At 39.0% G+C, this 20,814-nt stretch overlaps 1 long non-coding RNA gene across 1 annotated transcript; it reads left to right on the forward strand.

Moving 5' to 3' along the window:
* Positions 1 to 17,767: 17,767 nt before the first annotated feature.
* Positions 17,768 to 20,591, forward strand: LOC309859499. The gene is made up of 3 exons (XR_014308732.1): positions 17,768 to 17,868; positions 18,362 to 19,021; positions 20,497 to 20,591. It is a non-coding gene; the product is annotated as an uncharacterized lncRNA (long non-coding RNA).
* Positions 20,592 to 20,814: the final 223 nt, after the last annotated feature.

Raw genomic sequence — 20,814 nt, forward strand, 5'->3', positions numbered from 1 at the left:
TTAAGATTTTATTTATTTATTTGACAGACAGATCACAAGTAGGCAGAGAGGCAGGCAGAGAGAGAGAGAGGAGGAAGCAGGCTCCCTGCTGAGCAGAGAGCCCGATGCGGAGCTTGATCCCAGAACCCTGGGATCATGACCTGAGCCAAAGGCAGAGGCTTTAACCCGATGAGCCACCCAGGCACCCCCTGAGTCCTATTATTAACAATTGAAATTTCAGCAGCCAAATGATCTCCTCCCCTTGTATGCTGCATGCTGATGACTTCTTAATTAGTGTCTTCTACCTAGGAAACTCCCCTGAGTTGTAGATTCCTATATCCAGTTTTCTGCAGGCATCTCTGCCTGGATGTACCATAGGTACCCAAAACTCAACATATCTGAATACTCTTCACCTTCTCCATCACCCAAGCTTTGCTTCCACCACTTTTGGGTCAGGCTTTGTGCGTTCTCTACTTCATATTCTTGAGTCTTCTGTTTTCACACATTTTACTTTCCAAGTATTTCTTGGCTCTTCTCCAACCTCTTTCTCCCAGCTCACCATCAAAAGATTCCTACTGGACTCCTTTAAATCCATCTTTCACAGGGTCACCCAAATGAATTATTTCAAATCTAAATATGACTAGAGCATATTCCAGAAAAGTCTTTATTGTGTCCAGAATTAAATCCCTGTTCCTTTATGATGGATATAAGATTCTTTGTGAGCCATACCATACTCTCTAGAATTTTTTTTTTCTTTTCTTGTCAAGATAGCCAGAGTTGATCATGTGGTTCTGTCTCATTGTTTGACACTTTTTATACTCTGGTGACATCAAATCACTTGAGCCCCTTAAAAGGGCACTGTTTCCCCATATTCTTTGCCCCTTGAACTGGCTCCTTTCCTTTGTAAGTGAAGATTCTTTGTTCATATGTCACCCATTCCTAGAAGCTTTTGCTAAGCCCCTTCATACATCCATACCCACCAGTGATGAGTTCCTCTCTATGTTCCCCAAAACTTCTAGGTTCATCATTACAGAAGAACACAGGATCATGCCAAACCGGAGCATTTAAGAATACCTGAAAATATCTGAGGTCTTTCTATTTCTACGTCTTACACGCTTTAGGCCATGTGTAAATGTTTGCAGTTGAATGACTAAGTAAAAGATACAAGAATGCAGTTACATAGGTATTTCAAGTTCCTTTTTTTTTTTTTTTTTTTTGGTTACACCATGCTGTGTCTAATGCTGATCCTATCTACTTCAAAATCCAAATAAGTACTGCAATTTTGGTAGGACAGAAATCACTAGTTTGAAATGTTACATTTTCATAGTTTGATACTATACACAATAAGTAGAATTTTAAATGAAAATTGATTGATCTGGTAAAGTGTTCATATTCTGCCAGCTATTTTCACAGTTCTGGGTCCAAAATCATTATAATATAGTTTCTACTTTAGCATTCATCAAAACTATAAAAGAAGTGTTGCCATTCATGGATGTATTAGTGCAACAGGGCCCAAATGCTGCTTTCAAAGACTATTTTCTTATACAGAGACATTTTATAGTCAGGCAATCATCTTGTTAAACATTTCCTCTAAAATTTTAAAAATCATTACCTGGGAGTCTATCACTGTGGCACTAATCACACCTCTACAATTAAGCTTATTTCAACCCTTTCACTGGAATTCTTTTTCTTTAATCAGGGGTTTATTATTGGACTGTTAATGTGAAAGTTGAAATAAAAAAATCTCAGCTCAGGAATGAATTCTAATAGCAGTTATAGAAAACCCTGAGAAATTCTAATATTTTTCTGTGGAATTTATGTTAAGATGTGGGTTTCATTCCCTTTCCCCCTTTATTTTCTTGTGGAATGATTTGCCTTACTTAAGGGAAATGGAATGTTTCCTCATGTTTTAAGGATATCCTTAATCTACTGCATTTGGGTTTTTCTTGGGATGTTCACAAAAGCACAATTATATTATTAAGCTAGAGGTGCAAATACAGTTGGCCTGGCAATGTTTTCTACCTTTTCTACATCATGAAGTGAAAGTTCAGTTTTGACTTTTGTAAGAAAAAAGCATCAGCAAGTATTTTGTCTTGCCAAATGAATCAACCAGCTTTTATTCTTCCCAAGAGTTTCACTAATGGAGAAGAGTTTTAAGTTCAAGGACAATACTTATCTTAATAACAACCTAGTCAGATTGTGACTTTAGAATGAGCTAATTTTGTATAAAACTATAGTTTTAAAGCAGATTCACACATGATTTCATTTGCTATTCACAAAAGGCCTCTAAATAATCAGAGCGGCCCCAAACCTCCTAAACTCTCCACTGCCTTCCTCCTCCCCCTTCACCACCACCCCTTCAGTTCAAGTCCCAGCCATCTTTCACCTCGATCAATAGCTTTCTGCCACCTCACATCATCTCTTTTTCCTTCCAATCAATTTTGCCTGTGATAGCCTGAGAGACACAGGTTTTTAAGTGGTTATATGTTTTTAAATTAGAATGCTTAATGCCTTCACTCATTTTGCTTTTTAAGGTAAAGAATAAAGCCCTTGACACCAGAGACAGGCATTGTTACTAACCAAACTCTGTATCAGTTCCCATCTTGGTTGTCCCTTGACCACCTACCCAAAGAGCTAGAGGAGCTAATATTCACTTCTCCTGGCTTTCTTGCACTTGCAGCTAGAAGAGGGCATGGGATAGCTTTCTAACTGATAGGGTATAATTGGAAATGTGCCAAGGACCAAAAGAACCTTTGCTCTTTCATATGAAATGGATGTAGCTGTTCCTGCCACCTTTCCTTTACTTCTTCCTGTCTTGAATATGGCTGTGATGCCTGGGGTTTTGGCAGCCATTTTATGACCATGAGACGATGAGTGTAAGCATGAAAAACAATCCACTGACCATAGATGGTTAAATAAATAAATAAATAAATAAATAAATTAGGGTCTCCATTGGAATCAACAGATTGCTAAACTAATGTCAATAATTGCCTACTGCTAAAATCTTTGTTATTGAACCCATATTTTTAAAACTACTATTAGTGGAATCTTCCATTATTTGAAATCCAAAGCATTTCCAACAGAAATACATGACTTACAATGCCCACTGTATTTGTCCCATCTTCCAGTGATATTAGTCTTCTGAGTTCCTAAAATGTTTCTCCTGCCTTGGGGATTCCTATCACACCACCCAATCCCCCATGCACACACTTTACCTAGTTAACACCTTCCTAATCTTCAAATTTCAATTAAAATGGATCTAAGAGATTTTCTGTGATCTCTGGACTAGGTCCTCTCCTTCACTTATGTACTCTTGTAACTTCCAATGATTGTCTGTCTTGACATATATTATATTGTAAGTACATATTTATTCATAGAAGTATTTAATGATGTTGTCTTTTCCATGAGATCTTTTAGAGTTGAAGCCATATTGTTTACTATTGGCTGCCCAATTTTTAGCAAACAGCAATTTTTAGCATCAAAGAAGCATTCAATTGCTTCAGGGAAGTAAAGAAAGAATGAAAGAAGGAAGGAACAAAGTTCATGAGAACTAAATTCTCAAATTTGAAATTAAACTTGGGCTTTCCTCTGACGTTGTAGTTTTCTATCTCATGGTAGTGGTATTTTCCCTGCCAGGTAAATATTGTTTTCTATCTCGTATGTGAAGACAATGAAAGAGCCTAAAGTAAATGTTCTGTATTTTTGAAACCCAATATGAAAACATTATAATGCGCTTGTTGCAAAAAAAGTGTTAAAAGAAAAAATTATTAGTTCTTTGTTATTCTGGCTTTCTTTTATCTCATTTAGTTTGTCTTCATAAAAAAAATAAAAAAGTTGAGTTCATGTGATCTGCTGCTGATTGGTGTTTGGTTATCAATGCAATACTGTCAGAGAATCAGGAATGGGAGAAGTGATCAGTCTTGACATTGGATTTCATATCTTACTAAGGGTCCAGTAAGGTCCCTAAGGTTTCTGTCTGGTCTATAAGGGGCCGTGAAACTCTCTGAAACTATATAGCAAATTTTGTATGTGTGTGCATTTCTCTAGGGAGGGAGTTGAGAGCTTTCATCAGGTTTTCAATAGGGTTTTAGTTAAGAAAAGGTTAAGGTTAGGAATCACTCGGTCAAGTTATTAAATATAATTGTGGTGTTGGAAATCAGATGTTAAATCCTTTTAAACAATATTAACTGATAGGTGATTACAATATGCATTTTTTAAAAAGATTTTATTTATTTATTTGACAGACACAGCGAGAGAGGGAACACAAGCAGGGGGAGTGGGAGAGGGAGAAGCAGACTTCCCACTGAGCAGGGAGCCCAAAGCGGGGCTCGATCCCAGGACCCCAGGATCATGATCTAAGCTGAAGGCAGATGCTTAACGACTGAGCCACCCAGGCGCCCCTACAATATGCATGTTTTGGAGAGATGTATTTGCAGTATAAATAAATCCATGTTTTATGTGGTTTTTAAAAATCATTTGATCAACTAATCAATTTGTTAATCTGCCTCTTTTCAGTGAACTAAGATAATGACACTTCATATATATCCTGTGCTAAGCTAATTAAATGTATTATTATCACTTAATTTTTCTAGCAAATCTGCAAAGCTACTATTATTGTCCCCCTTTCCCTGATAAAGAAAGTCAGTCTCTAAGATTTCTAAAAGCATGCTCACTATCAAAGCTGAATGCAGGGAGAAAGTAAAGTAATGTATTTCCAAACTTCAAAAAAAAACAAGACTTGTTTTAATGAGAAAATAATGATCATTAGAAAGTAATGTGTGATAATGGCCAAGGATACAGTAAATAATATTAGTAATAATAAGCACTTTAGGATTTAAAAAGAAAATCCTTTGAGATCCTGCCTGGAATGTGATCACTGGTTGAAAGCTGAGTAAAAGAGAAAGAGAAGATTTTAGTCAACTGAGATTAAATGAGCAAGATCAGGAGCAAAAACACGAGTTCCAGAGTCTAACTGGAGAGTGGACTTCTGTTGAAGCAATGGGAGATAAGGTTGGGAAGGATGTCTGGGTGCAGTTTGATGGTCTTGTATATTATACTAAAATGTTTGACCTTTGCCCTTAGATAATGAGAACCACTTGAAGAGTGTTTTGAGCTAGAAGGTGACATCATGAAAACTGTTTTTAGAAAGATTAATTTGGTACCAGTCCACTGGATGGACTGGAAAGAGGCAAAACCAGAACAAGGTGGTCCATCTAGAAAAGCACAGAAAACTGAGAAAAAAAAGTGATGTGGATAGAGGGAAGGGAAAAGGAGAAGGATTTAAAAAGGCAATCAAAGGGAACAATTGATTATGCTCAGTGTAACTTTGTCTCTTTAAAAAAACAATCTCTTTCCTTAAAAAGGGGAAGCTACCAAGAGTGTCCACATTTATGAAGCCAGACTCCAAAGGAAATCCTTATACCCCATTTCCACCCATTTTGTCTCTACTTCTCCTTTTTTGTGCTTCCTGGCTTATCTTTTTTTCTCTCCATTTTTCATTCCTTGACTTATTCAACAAACTTATTTTATTCCTGTTGAAGGACAAACACAGATCAACTGCTAGAAATACAGCAGCAACCAAGAGAGGTAAGACATCAGCCATGATGGAGCTCACATTCTATTGTTGATGGAGAGTCACCAAAAAAATGAATACACCCACAAGGAAAAGGGCAGAGAATTAAAATAAGGTAATGTGACAGACAATGACTGGGGGAAATGTAGGAAGAATGTTAAAGTGGCCCTTCTGAGAAAGTGGCATTTAAACAAAGATTTGAATGACAAGAAGCAGACTGCCATACAAAATATTGGCAAAATATTTCTTTAGTGCTCTGTGTATAGGATGTAGTTAGGGCAATGGCCCCAAGACAGAAATGAACTTGGCTCATTCCAGGAACAACAAAGGAACAGCTGGCTTGAATGTGGTAAGCCATAGTGAAAGTGGAAGGAGATATTGTCAGAAAGGTAAGTGGAGATGGATGAGATAAGGCTGTTTAGGCCACTGTAATAAGTTAAGATTTTGGCATCGTAATGAGTTAGGGCATTACTCTATTTAGGAAGGAAAACAGTTGGAAAGTTTTCAAGAGGAATGTAAGATAAGACCTAATTTTCATATTTAAAAGATCACTCTGTTGCTCTCTTGAAAATTGATCATAAGGGCCAGAGGAGAGGCAGGGATAACATAGGGAGGCCAACTGCTGTAGTTGAAGCAACAAGTCACTGTCAGAAGAGAATTGACCATAAGTTTAATAGTGAGTAGTACAGAGCTGTTGGGAGTTTGGGGTGTGTTTTGAAGTCAGAGTTGGTAGCATTTACTGTTGGATTGAATGCAGATAAAGAAAGAGCAGAATCCCAAATAATTCCTAGATCTTTTTTCGACTTGAGCATGAATGGTGGAACCAGAGAGATGGAAAGGTTAAGACTGAAGTGGGGGTGAATGGATGTTTCCTCTCTTAGTTGTGTTAAACTCATCTATTCTGCTCCATTAAATTCTAGCCTCACTTGCCCCTTTTTGCACAGAAAGCTGATGACTTAGTAGCACCATCCCCTTGATATAACCTCCTCCCCCACCCCACCAGGATCGTCAGTTCCTTTGTACTGGACTTTGGGGAAGTCTTGACTTCCTGGACCAGTTTGAACAAGTAGCACATTGTGGCTGGAAGACAGAGGAGGGAAAGTAGCATGGGTGCTTGAGATACTAAAGAGAACTGGGAGATGTTAAAATTTAGGGTATTTTAAGGTTTAGACTTGGAGGATGAGATTATAATTGACAGACATTTGGATATCAAGAGAAATATATAGTTTTGACAACAACAAAAAAGATACTCAGTTTGGATTTGTTATATTATTTAAAATCAAAAGAAAATTATCATGATAATATTCTCCATGAGTTAGAGCTATATTGGTGTGCAGAGTTCTGTATTCCTACTTTACAAATAAACATATTGTGGAGAGTTAGTCTGGCTGCTAGATCACTGATCAAGAAATCTATAGAAGCAACGACCACATTCACCAAACTGTAGAAAGAGCCAGGATGCCCTTCAACAGATGAATGGATAAAGATATGGTCCATATATACAATGCAGTATTATGCCTCCATCAGACAGGATGAACACCCAATTTCTGTATTGACATGGATGAGACTGGAAGAGATTATGCTGAGTGAAATACGTCAAGCAGAGAGAGTCAATTATCATATGGTTTCGCTTATTGTGGAGCATAAGGAATAACATGGAGGACATGGGGAGAGGGAGAGGAGAAGTGAGTTGGGGGAAATCTGAGGGGGAGATAAACCATGAGAGACTGTAGATACTGGGTGAGCCCAGTGATGGTATTAAGGAGGGCATGTATTGCATGGAGCACTTGGTGTAGTGCATAAGCAATGAATTATGGAACACTGAAAAAAAATCAATTAAATGAAAAAAAAAAAGAAATCCACATAAAAATTTGAACTTCAAAAATGCTCTGAGCTTTCAGAAGTTCGTGCCAATTTAGTTTAATTAATTCATTAATATTCCTTTATGATGGCCTCTATATATCAGTAAGAAATTCTATTTACAAAAGAATTCACCAGCAGGCTTTAAATAGGAAGCGACTAATTATTGAGCCCACTTACAGAAATGGGAAGTTAATGTAACTTTTAGGGATCCCATCCACTGCATTAAAGAAAATATAACTATGTGTAGGGAGTTGTTTTGTTTTCTGAGGAATTTTAGACAAATGTTTCCTGATTTGTTTAGGGATTTGTGGAGGAAGAATGAATGGTGGGTGTTCTTCTCATTCTCTTGGGTTGATTTTTTTTTTTTCCTGAGAAAAGAATTTTGCAAAAAACCCTTTTCAAAATTCAAAATTGCCTTTTTCATCTTGAAAGGGAAGCATCAGAGGAGTTAAGAAAATTTACCATAGTTGAAAATCCACTTCATTTTCTTTACAGAGTATTTTGAATCTGCTTTAAGAAATGCATATGTCCTCTCTAAATATATGGTGGAAATGGTTCATTGAGTGTTATGAAAAGAAAGTTTAGTCTCATTTCCTAAGCAGACTTTTTAACCTGACAGTGCTAAATGGGGAAGAATTCTTTGGGATTATGGTGTGTGTTTTGATAGAGATCCTGTAACAGCTGGTTATTTTCAGTCATTTTCTCACTGCGGGGAGATTTTTGCTGCTGTATGAAGTAAGGGTGATAGAACCTTGGTATCCATGCAAAATTAGAGAAAAAGATTTCATTTTATTTTCTAACATACGCATTTTACTGTTTTGTTTATAAAATGTGCATTTCAAAATATGCACTCCTATGAAAAAAATAATATACCAGCAGTATCAGTCTTGAAGATCAAGAGAAAAAAAATTTTTAAGTCTCCAGATAGGTGGGCTCGTGACTTCCTTAGTCACTTTCATGACAGAGATATATAGCAGCACTCGAACTCGCCTTTTCTTTACTTAAGCGGCATTGGACTGTTGAATAACTCTGATACGGAAGCCCAAATCATTTCGGTGTGAGATCTCTGGGCATTCACTGTGTTGCGTTGCTTGGCGGCCATGAGAAATCCGTCCATCAGGTCCAATTCTGATTGCACGCAGGTAAATGGTTTATAGACTGTTAGCCCGCACTGCTGGTTTAGATTTGAGGAATTACTCTACAAGAACAAGGCAGGTTCTATTTTTGACATTTCAGCAATGAGACCACTTGTACATTATGGCCTGATTTGATTTACTGTAAGAAAATAAGAGAGCTGTAATTTGTAAAAGACATTTATTACATGAGTCCAAAAATTAAAAAAAAAAAAATGCTTAGTGTCTCTGTCCATCCCATCTGGTTTTATTTTAATCTCACTCTAGTCACATATGAAATTTTGCTTAGCTGTCTTCATTTTCTTAGTCAATCTTGATTAATGGCCTTCAAAGTAAAAATAATTGGCCTGCATCAGGGTTGTTTTATAACTCTTGTTCACAAAGAATGTGAAAGGCTGGAAAATGAGCCTAAACAGAAGGAATGCATTACGCTCGTCTTTGAGAAAGAGCAGTCCTTCAGTTGTGTTTCACTGTGTATTTTTATAACAGGCGCCTCCTTGCCCGTCCGTGATATTGCAGATATGTGGGGCCAAAGCTTATGTATACTTCGTCAGACTGACCACGGCAGCTCGACATCTCCAAGCAGCCACACATGTGACTGCGGAACTCACCCTGGCCAACCCCACAGGCCTGAGCCTTGCAAAAGTAAATTATCAGGAAAGCTGAGGCTCTGAAACCCAGAAGTTGAAAAACGGGCAGGGGGCTAATTGTCTCTGAAGTTTAAATGGCTTGTTTATAAAAGGCTTCTCGAGCATTTGTATTTTTTTCCCCTTTCTTGAAAAGTGTGTTCAACTTGAAAGGAATTGGGGGAAATGCAGGCGCCGCGTGGCCGTTGTGGATTTGGAGTTGAGCTCTGCTTCCTCTCAAGGCCCCTACTTCTGGGAGAGCCCGTCAGTTCAAGGGGGGCAGAAAGGAATTTGAGTTCAAAATAAGGAAAACAACCCTCTGAGATAATTTCTTTCTTACGTGAAATTTGTGTAAATGGAGATGTGATGTCTCTTAAAAAGCTAGTCGTTTTATGATTGTACTGATTAGAACATTAACATCAAGAACTTTCCAGCTTTTCAATAATCGCAATACCAAGCTCAATTACCCAGTGATGTTTTTAAAGAATTTCAGCTATTCTCTTGGTGTTTTAAAAACAATTAAAATTCCCTCTGAGGTTTGATTCGTGCTGGATCCAATTCAGTTCGCACGGACCTGTAGACACAGATGGGCCCGTGTTCCCTGCCCGGCTGGTGTTCAGCCAGGACCTCTGGTGGGGACCATTACTTTTTCTCCTTCACACAGCCCCAGAGGTGGACTGCTACTCCAGAGAGGTCATTGACAAGGTGAAGGCGGAGAGGACTGTTTCCTGATGCAGAGGAAAACCTTCGGACAGATTACGGTAACTATGGTAGAGTTTTGAAGGAAGACTTGTCATGTTCGAAGGAAAAGAAGTTCTTTTTGAGTTGGGGAGGTTGGATCCTTATACCAGGGTTTGGGAATTCCAGCCTTGCCCCCTTCAAGCTACCTGCCTTTGCATTTCTTCCTGCCAGGCTTTCCTGCCCTCTTACTTTATCCTAAGGTTTCTCTATCCTTGTCCCTTCCTTCTCATCTACCCAGTCTTCTCAGTCTCTCCCCTCTATTTTTATGTCCCTTGAGCCCTCAGCCCTCTTAAGCCTTTTCCCTGGACCCCAGAACCCACTCATCTCTCAAGAGATGTGACTGGCTTTTTTTTTGGGGGGGGGGGCTGGTGACTTGAGTTCTTTTTTCCACACATCATAGAATATTTCGTTTTTCAGAAATCATGGGGCAATCACAAAAGATTTTCTAATCTAACACATGCACCCATCAGCAGTCCAGCATCTACCCCTCACTCATCTACTAATGCGACAGTTTGTTTATTTATTTAGAAATGCATTACAATAGTTCCTGATGTTTATTTGATGGTTTCTGACTATGTGTCACTGCATGAAGCATTTCAGAGTTTATTTAGCACCTGGTTTATGCTAAACTAGCAATATTTCCATATATTATCTATTAATCCTTATAACAGAGCTAGGAAATGTATAGGTGAGTGAACTTTACCTTGGTCCCAAGTGACTGTTTTAATCCAAAACCATGTTTTCTTAACCTCTATGTCAGGGTTTCTAAGCCTGGTACTATTGACATTTGAGGGGCAGGTAATCCTTATTCATGGGGGGCTCTCCTGTGCATTATAGGATATTTCATGGCATCCCTAACTTCTACCCACTAGGTACTGGTGTCACCCTCCTTGTTCCCCTTCTATGTTGGTGTCAACCCCAAATTTCATCACTTGTTGCCAAATGTCTCCTGGGGAAGAAAACCACTGCCCTTCATGTTACTACTGTACACAGATTTTCTAAGCTACCTTTGTAATTTATCAGGTCACCAAGGCTGGCTCCACACTGATACGGTCTCAGTCATGGTTGATCTCAGGAGATGGGGAAGAGGCGGCCAGGGCTCCGCTGAGATGTTCAGTGGAGAAGCCCAGATAGAAGAGTTATTACCACTTTAAAGAATAGTTTAAAGGTTTGTCAGAAGCCAGACAGAATTTCTAAAAATAAGACTAATGACAGTGGGTACATTGCTGCACATTCCAGTTTAGGAACTCCCCGCGCAATGGCAGGCTCCCATCCACTCTTGCAAGAAAGGTGTGAAGCAACATGTGACTTCCTTGGTGGATCTGAAATAGTGGGCAGACCAGTGGCTGGCAGCTTCCAGGTAGGGCTCACAACCTGCTCCCAGTCTGAGCTGTGTTGACCCTTAAGTTAACAGACCCTAACTCTCTTCTCTATCAACCTAGTCCAGACTGAAAGCACCAGATGCCAAGCTAACTGTTTTGTCAACTGGTGTGATTCCAGTTTCTGCGGATTTTCACTCCCCAGCTTGAAGTCTTCCAAGTCTTGCTTTGCATTTCTGTATTTACAAATGTAAAAAACGAGTGCACTTTCAAAGAGGGGCTGTCTTGTTCAATCACACTGGCCTGGGCCTTGATTCACACAAGTGCTGCCTCAGGGAACACTTTCTCTGTTATGTTCTCACAGGCACATACTCGGCCTCTTAACTGGATCTCCCTAGTTATGGGGCAGAATGAGTATCAGGTTTGCTGCTATGATATGCGAGATGTTACAGGACCTCTGGTTTCATTCAAAACTGCCACCTGACCTAAACTTTAGGGCTGGGCTTGCTCCCAGGAGGAAAGCAGATCTTTGCTATGACCTGACTAGTGTTCTGGACTAAATTGCGCCCCTCAAATTTGTACTGAAGCCTTGATCTCTAGTATGACTGGGTTTGGACACAGCACTGTCAGATAGGTAATTAAGGTTATATGTGGGCATAGGGAAGACCCTAATCTATTGGACCAGTATTCCTATAAGAAAAGGAAAAACACCAGAGGTCTCCCTCATCTCCGCACATCCACAGAGGAAAGGCCATGTGAGGAGGACACAGCAAAATCAGGCCATGTGCAAACCAGGAAACCAACGCAGATGGTACCTGATCTTGGACTTCCATCTTCCAGAACTGTGAGAAAATACATTTTTGTGGTTTGGTTGAGCCACTTAGACTGTGGGGTTTTGTTGTGGTAACCCTAGCAGATGAACCCAGACAAAGTGGGAGGGAGAAGTTTCAGAGCTTGGTGAGGAGGAGAGGGCAGGGGACTACACCAGCCTGGAGTGAAGAGGGAGGCTGCTTTCCCCATGGAAGATTTAGGGAAACACTGCGTCCACAAATGGTGTTAGTTCATGCCATAGCCATCCTCTGCCCGCACTTCTCAGATCATACCCCCCATTAACCTGATGCAAGAAGAGAAATGGCCCTTTCTTGGGTTGAAGAAGAAAGCTGGATGTCCATGGTGATTATCTGAAACCCCACAAAGCCATCTCAGGTTGTCTGCAGCCCCAGTGGTACACAACACTCACCAACCAAGATTGGATGACATACTGAACCAGGGAAAAGGCTTTACACAGAACAGTTGCTCAGTAAAGGGTGAGGTAGGAACATGAGAAACATAGCCGGATTGGTTCATTCGGAAGCTCTGTAAATCAGATGCTAATGCTAATATGTTTGAAATTTACAAAAACCAAGTCTTCAAGCTGTTGGAGTTCTTATCAATTTAACTATGTGTCAAGTAGCATACTCCTTTAGGAGACTTAAAAAAAAAAATTGTATCGACAACATTATTTTAAACAAATAATAAATAGAACTGTCTTGCTGTGGCAGAGCTAACAGCTTACTGGCTCCAGAAAAGAGAAAATAATGGAAGCAAAGGAACATCATCATTTGTACTTTAATTAATAGCATCACCATGTCTTTATAGATGAACTGAAAGAGTTGATATGACCAACAATCTTGACAGCTACGGAATGTGGAGACAAATAGTAGGAGCTGCTTCTGCAGGTGGGTTTCGCTAGTTTTGAGGGGCCCGAGAAAATTGGAAGGGGTATTCAGCCCTTCCTTTCCCTAGGCCCGTCCTCTCTAGCTCCCTTGCAATCCCTACTGCAGAAATGGCCTTGATCTTTTCATACAATATGCAGCTATCTGCTCTTTCTTACATAAACATTTGCAATTCACCAAGGAGAATGTGTGATGCATCTTGCATGCTTATCAAGTGCCACAAGAACTTTGCAGATTACTGCCTGCCTCAGGATTCCAGTTCCCTGGTGCTTATGCATAAGCAATGGATTTATGCAAACATTGTAACATTTCCAAACAGACTGTGACATGAGTTGTTCCTAGTTCATATAAGGTTCAGATATGCAGCCTATTTTCTGCTCCTACTAGATCATTCATCTCATCGAGTTTAAAATGTATCATCTCAGCTTATAATGTTGTCAATATAAAATGTCATAATGTGGTACTCAATTTGAACAGCAAGATGGATATTAATCTCAGAGGTTTCCGTGCACGGCTGGGGTGGGATTGTATAATGTGCAACAGCATTGGTCTGTTTGTTTGCATCACACACCATATGCATAGGTGGTAAACATTTTGTTGTATTATAGACCGACTACTAATTCTCCTTGATCTAGAGTGTTTATATAGCCCCAGTGGTATAATATGCATTATAACTTAAATTGGATAATATATTTAGAAAGAAAAAAAAAAGCCTTTACAAAGAACAGCATCATCAAAAGATAATGATAACATGCCTATTTACATAATGATAATGCACATATTTACTGCCAAGCATGTTTGTTTTGCATTAGTGTTTGTAGCAGGGCACGGGGAATTAAAGAATTACAAAAGGGAGTTTTTCTAGCCTCCATTACTGTAGTAGGGTGGTTATTGGCAGTGAAGAAAGAAATGGAAACACCCATATCTGAACTGGTGAAAAAAATGAACAATGCCAGTTGTTAAGTTCGCATTGTTTGTGGGTACAAAAAGGCATGTGCCCAAACTCCTTACTTTCTTTCTCATCCTGAGACACGGTGTCTCTTAAAGCAAGTAAAACCTCTTGCACAGATTTTTTTTTTTTTTTTTTTTTTTTGGCAGCGAACGTCAAAAATTAAATACGTAAAAAACATCTCTGTTGGTTGTGTGCATTCTTAACAAACACATGTTTAAGGAAAGCCACCGTTGGAATCATTCACTCCAAGTTGTGAAAATCTGCATTTTTGCTTTTTGCATCCAAAACTGTGAATTTTATTTATATGTCTACGAAAGCCTGGAAACTTGCACTTAAAAAAAAAAAAAAAGTTGGGAGATGTTATTTTGTGAGCTGTCATATGTTTTCTGAACTTTTTATAATAGAGAAGAGTCTCTGAAGAGCCCTTTTCCTCACTCCTGTAACAAAGGCATGTCCCAGTTTATTAAAAAATCATACACAACAATACTGCTTGCCAGGTTTTACAGTCCTAATGAAAATTTGGTCCAGAGCACAAAAATTATCTGGAAAAATGCCTGAAATTTCCCTGTCGCAGATGTTTCAACAGAAGGTGCTTGCATGCCATTCGTTAATACGGCGCCATACGGGACTCAGTGTGACCACTGCAATATAACCAGTAAGTAACACACGCGGCGTGCGCTGGGCTGCGCCAAATTCTCCGTCTGTTGTGTGGGACTCGTATCCCATGGATTGAGACGTACCTTGATGAAACTGCATTGTCATGGAATGATAATATTTGTGGATCACCATGCACGGAAAACATCCTATCGAGAATGTGGGAGGTCCACTGAAATATTCAGAGCGTTTCTTGGCATCGTGGGTGCTTAGGATGGATGGCAATATTAGTGTTTACAGACCCGTTCCCCGCCCCCCCCCCCATCCTGTGCCAACTTACAGGAGTAACTCCACGGAGAGAAAATTACTTTTTCAAAAAATATTAGTTTGGGGTAACATAATTAAAAGGCCATGTGGAAGCGGTTTCATCTGTGCATGGAAGGTAAATGCACAGGCTGCCTTGGTTTATTCTTCGCTTTAAAATATATATGAGAGAAGTGACTCAGTGCTCCCTCTCTTTGAAATAAAAGGAATTTATTCATCCTGGTGGAGGCTGGTGAAAATAGAAGCACATCTAGGATGTTACTCACATACACTGAATTTTCCCACTGAACCTAGATAATTCTTGCTGGATAAGAGTATCTGGATAGTGATTCATTCTAAGGAGCAGATTTGCAGCTACCCAATACATAGTCCGTACTCAAATCTGGCTGCTATATCATGAAAATAGTGTGCTTTATGCGGGGTTACTGCAGGGTAGGGAGATGGTTGGAAGAAGGCAGGAGAATCATTTACCCTGTATCTCTTGGTCAGGAAAGGGTGCTGATGGCATGTGTGCACAAAGTCCCTGTAGTTTTTGTGTTTCTGAAGTACTACTTGGGTAAATACAAACAGCTAAAATACACTACAATTCTTATAACCCCGTTCTGGTACTCATATTCTATTACTGCATAAGGAAGCCTCAAACATCACAGTGACCAAGACTGCCTTCAAACTCTGAGAAGCTCTATGTTGAGCATCACTGTCTTTCAAAATAATAATTGATGTATCTGATCATGCAGCTTCATTTACAGGTCATGATTCTTTTGAGGGACAGAGTTTTATAGGTTTTCTTTAAGTATTTTCTTTTCTCTTTTTTGGAGGGAAAAATACACTTCAGAGCCTTCGCCATGTTAACTCATTTAGTATCTCTATAAAGAAAAAAATTTAGCAAGTAACTGTTACTTGAAATTTTCCTTGGATTCTTTATTCTCTTTACAAGGATTGTGACATCAATAAGAAACATTTCAGCAATGCGGTGGAAGATAGGGAGATTCTTTGGACAACTTTTCTTAAATAAAACAACTGCTTATGGCTAGTAATTTAAATAGTTATTTTCTCAGTGTGTTTATGTTAAAATAGTATTTTTCTAAAAATGTTTAAATTTAAATTCAATTTAATATCTAGTGTTATTGGTTATTATTATTAGTTTTGGAGGTAGTATTTTGTGATTTGTCAGATGCAAATGACATCCAGGACTCATGACATCACGTGCCCTCCTTAATGCCCATCCCCCAGTTACCCCATCCCCCCCACCTTCCCTCCAGCAGCCCTGTTTGTTACCTATAGTTAAGATTCTCTTACGGTTTGTCTCCCTCTCCGTTTAAGTACTTTTAATATGTATTCTCCCATTTAATCCTTGCATTAGCCTCCAAAGTAAGTATCCCCAATTATTAAAAAGAACCCCCCCACAAAAAAAGAAAAACTCCTTCCCCCGCAAAAAACCCTGAGGCTCAGTGCTATTAAGAGTATACCTAGGGGCGCCTGGGTGGCTCAGTGGGTTAAAGCCTCTACCTTAGGCTCAAGTCATGATCCAGGGTCCTGGGATTGAGCCCCTGCATCGGGCTCTCTGCTCACTGGGGAGCCTGTTTCCTCCTCTCTCTGTGCCTGCCTCTCTGCCTACTTGTGATCTCTGTCAAATAAATAAATAAATAATCTTAAAAAAAAAAAAAAAAAGAGTATACCGAACCAGTTATTGGTGTTTCTAGGTCTTGAATTTAGAACTTCTAACTTCAGATTCTGGGCTTTCATTGCATTATGATATCATTCAATACAATTAATTCATACCTTAGCCATGAAATCAGTTATTATTGAAGCATGGCTAATGAATCACTCTTAGCCACAGAAGCAAAGATTTCCGCAGATCCATTCAGAATGTGTTACTGTAACTTAATGTCATTGTCTATATGGACAGCATAGGAGGCAATTAACTAAGCTTCTACTTCTGACGCATTACTACAGTATTTGTAAGTCCATTGATGATACACCAAGGGACAGTATTTTTCAAAATTATTTCTCTTTTAAGAATATAGATCTGTTTAAGGATATACATATATTTATATATTTTAGTATTCTTAAAAATATTTTTGAGAGAAAGTGATGTGGCCTACACATGATGAATGTTGCTTACAAATCTTCTGACTTCGTGAAAGTTGCCCACCATCAAGAATAGTTTGGAGTCTACTTGGCTTCATAAAAGTCAATGAAAAACCAGCTAAGACGTCAATGTATAGCTGTGACATCCTGCCTCAACATGGGCACATACCACCTGGCTGCCTTTTTTAAAGATAAGAGAAATGTTTTTTTAAATCCCATAAATTGACTTTTATTTGAAGAGTTCCTGTCCTTTTTAAATCGTCCTGAGAATTCAAGTGCTGGTGTATTTTTGCAATCCAACAGAAAAAAAAAGAAAATTTCTTTGTGTGACGATCCTTCAGTTAGGAGTACTATATGCTGGGCCCACAGAAGACATCTCTCTGTCCTTACATTGCTAGAAACCCCTGATGGGGAGTAGCAAATTGTACATGAATGATCCTTATTAAGTCCGAGTTGAAAATTTTTCTCTCCATAACAGCATAACTTCACAGGAAGGGAGGGGGAAATGTCTCCGTTTGCAAGTAAAACTCAACCAAATGATAATACACTGTTAGATAACATGCCCTTCCAAACTCTGATCAAATTAACTTTTTTCTCTATGCAAAACAGCATCTTCTTTGAAGCTAGGCTGCTATCACTTGGTATTAATTTTAATGTGTATTTACTAATCTCCAAAATACAGTTCATTCTCTGTTGGTTTTCTTTACCTTCAGGAAGATTAAAATATTCTTAAATGCTACCTCCTCAGAAGATTCCTGAAGTGTTCTAAGCCTTCCCAGAAGCTATTGGTCAATGTTGAACAATACGGAGAATTCTAAAGTTATAAAGTAATTCCACACAGTAATGCCCACTGGCAAAGCCCCAAGTAAGAGATGCTACCAGCTGTGTGGCTGATGGATGAGAGCTGTTTCATGTGTTTCTTCCTAAATAGTTTCCTTTGATATTTAAACATTTTTATGGTAATGTATTTTTGTTGTTGTTGTTTTCCCTTTCCTCAATCTTCTTCTCCCATCTTTCCCTGCACCCCTCCCTCCTCCTCCTTCCTCCCTGGATTTGTCAGTCACCGTGGTCAGTCTCTGCATTCCATCTGGGTTGCTGAAGAAGGCAGTGCAGTTGGTTTTTGCCTGTTTTGTCAACTTCAGAACATTAGTGGGCTCTCAAAAACCCTTCTTTAGCTCCCTAGAGCATTACCATCCTCTCATTTTGAAACGAGGTGAGATTTAAGCCCCTGGCATTGGTAAACTGCATATCGGTGCTCACTAGAGAAGAGAAATTAGGTAAAACACACAACATTAACCTGGGTACCTGGACATGGGACCCAAATTGTCTGCTCCAAACCAAAGCTAAAAATGGTTACAGAGCCTCCTCACACACTTTGTTTCTTCATGATAGGGCCGGCCCTGCTTGAGGCAGATAATTAATTCTCCCCTCTTTGTTTCTTTTCCTTTTTAGCACCTATCCTTCTACTTCAGAATACCCAGACCTTCATTTTATCTCATTGTTGAAGACATTGAGGCACAGAAAAGAAAATGGACTTGCTCATGGGACCAAATCAATAAGAAGGTCGCATTTCCAGTTGCCATCTAATACTAAATTCTGAATTGAAACACATCAGGTGCTGTGAGATAAGGACACGTCTCTCTTGCACAGAAGGCATTTCAGTGTTCAAAGTGTCCTTAGACGCTGTGTCTCATGCTGCTCTCCCCCTTCTTTGGGCCTATCAATAGCTTCGAAGAGGCCTTTCAACTCTTCTGTGGCTTCTCCAGCACATACCGGAGCGAGGGGGAAAATGTATATGCTTCCTGAAGGTTCTAGAGCATTTTGAGCACTTGGGAGTGTGTGGACTGGGAATGGTGAAAACAGATGGGAAACTGAAACAATAAAACAGGAAAAAATGTTTTGAGGTCATGAAACGTTACTGAGGGCAGTAAATGGACCTCTGAGGACAAGAGGAGAGGCTCTTTGTGAGAATCATTCAAAGATGAAGAACAGAATGGCTGGCGTGATGGCAACAAGAGTGACTGAGACAGAGTTGAGGATTAAAAATATGACCACCTAGGGGGTCTGTTACCAACTGGAAACTTCTCCATTGACACCAACGTTCTCTTCATGGTGAGCTCATCCTTACTGTGGCAAGTGAATGGCTTTCCTTTCTCTCTCCTATTTTGTTGAGTGTATAAATGATGCCTCTTTTGCGTGGAGGGGCACTGGGCAAGGCATTTAGCTAACTATTCTTGAGAAGAAGCTTTGGTGGGAATAAGGTGATCATGGAGCTCTCCCATTTCTTCGTTGCTTTTTACTTCTGTAAATAATATTTAGAGAAGTATGTTGACAGGGCACTCCTCTATAAGTTTGTCGTAAGCAGTACGTCCGATGTCTTCACAAATGCTGTCCCCCACACGGAAGGACTGTGGTTTGTAAGATCTAGGCTGTGGTTGACCTGAACCAGACTTCTCCTGAGCTGAAAGGTTTCTTGTTTCATTTGGAATCTCATATATTCCATTTGAACACTTTCCCCATGAAACTATATGATTTTAATTATGAAAAAATAGTATATAAATATTGGGGTATTTCAAAATAACAAACACCTCAGATATTCCCATGTTAACAGTGGGGAAATGAATAACCCCTTTTTGAAGTCTTCAGAAACTCATAGGGAGCTAGGGCTTTTGGCTCTTATTATTGATTCAGAGTTGCCTTTTAAAGAGTAGAATAATTGCTAATTAACTAGTGACTCAGTTTCTCTTTAAACAAGTTTAAACCTAATTGCTGTGTAGATGTTTAAGAAAGGCTATTTATTGATAAATTGCTATGCTATCTTTGGTGAAAAAATAGTGTAGAATTAAAATGTAATATGATGGCCTGAGGTTGGCTTTTTTTTTTTTTTTAAGGTTGGCTTTTTTAATGCTGGTTTTTAATTTTACTTCGAGAACTCTGTTTCTTTGTTTCCTTCACACTCTTCGTAAGTACATTTACTGTAAAATAGCTCATTAGAATTACCACATGTGGTCTTTGCAGAGATTATTTTTAGCAAGGGTGGTTTAGTTCATTAACCGTTTGATTTTGATCACATCAGCAAGAAGGAGGACTAGTTACAGAAATGTTAATGAATGCACATTCATTGAAGAGAACTAGGGAATTAATACAAGGGCACTTTGATACAAGAATTAGCTTTCAGTTTTTATGCCAGATGCACGATAAGATAATTTGTAGTGACCACAGAAATAATGCAAGTTTGGGCCTTTCCAATTTTTTTTTTTTTTTTTTGGCACATCAGGATGGTGAATTATCTATTTAGAGGCTTTCAGACATTTTCTCCCGACTGTAAGTAGTTAAGGTAATGAATACACTTTGCAGTCATGCAGACTTAGGTCCAGACCCCGGCTCTGCCGTACCCGAACTTAGATAATGCTATTAAAACTCTATCTGCCTCTGTTCTCTCATCTATCATACGACCATATGACACTTATCCCACATGGATATTGTATGAATTAAATAATATAAGATGAGGTAAGTAGTGATGGGCACAAGGAATGCTCTTTCTACCATGGCTTATTTAGTAATCCTATATATCCTTCTCCCTCTAGGAATGGGTAGCAAATGGGGCCAAAGTGGTGCAAGAAAGTTCCAGGAAGAGATTGTCAGCCCCAGCCAGGAGCTGAATGTCATCCAGCACCTAAAATAATTCCCCACAACACTTTCTAAATGCTTGCTGAATAAGAGGCGGCAAGCAAAACAAAGTCTTGTTCTTCTTACTCATGTACCTGATTACTAATAAGAATAACTTCATTTTTTTGCTATTTATTATACATAAGCACTTTACTCTTAGTTCCATGAATTTCTTCAAAACCACCCTGAGAGCATCTTTTTTTTTTTTTTTTCATAAGAAATAAGATTTCATTTAT

This window comes from Mustela nivalis (genome assembly GCF_964662115.1).
Source record: "Mustela nivalis genome assembly, chromosome: 2".
Classification (NCBI taxonomy): domain Eukaryota; kingdom Metazoa; phylum Chordata; class Mammalia; order Carnivora; family Mustelidae; genus Mustela; species Mustela nivalis.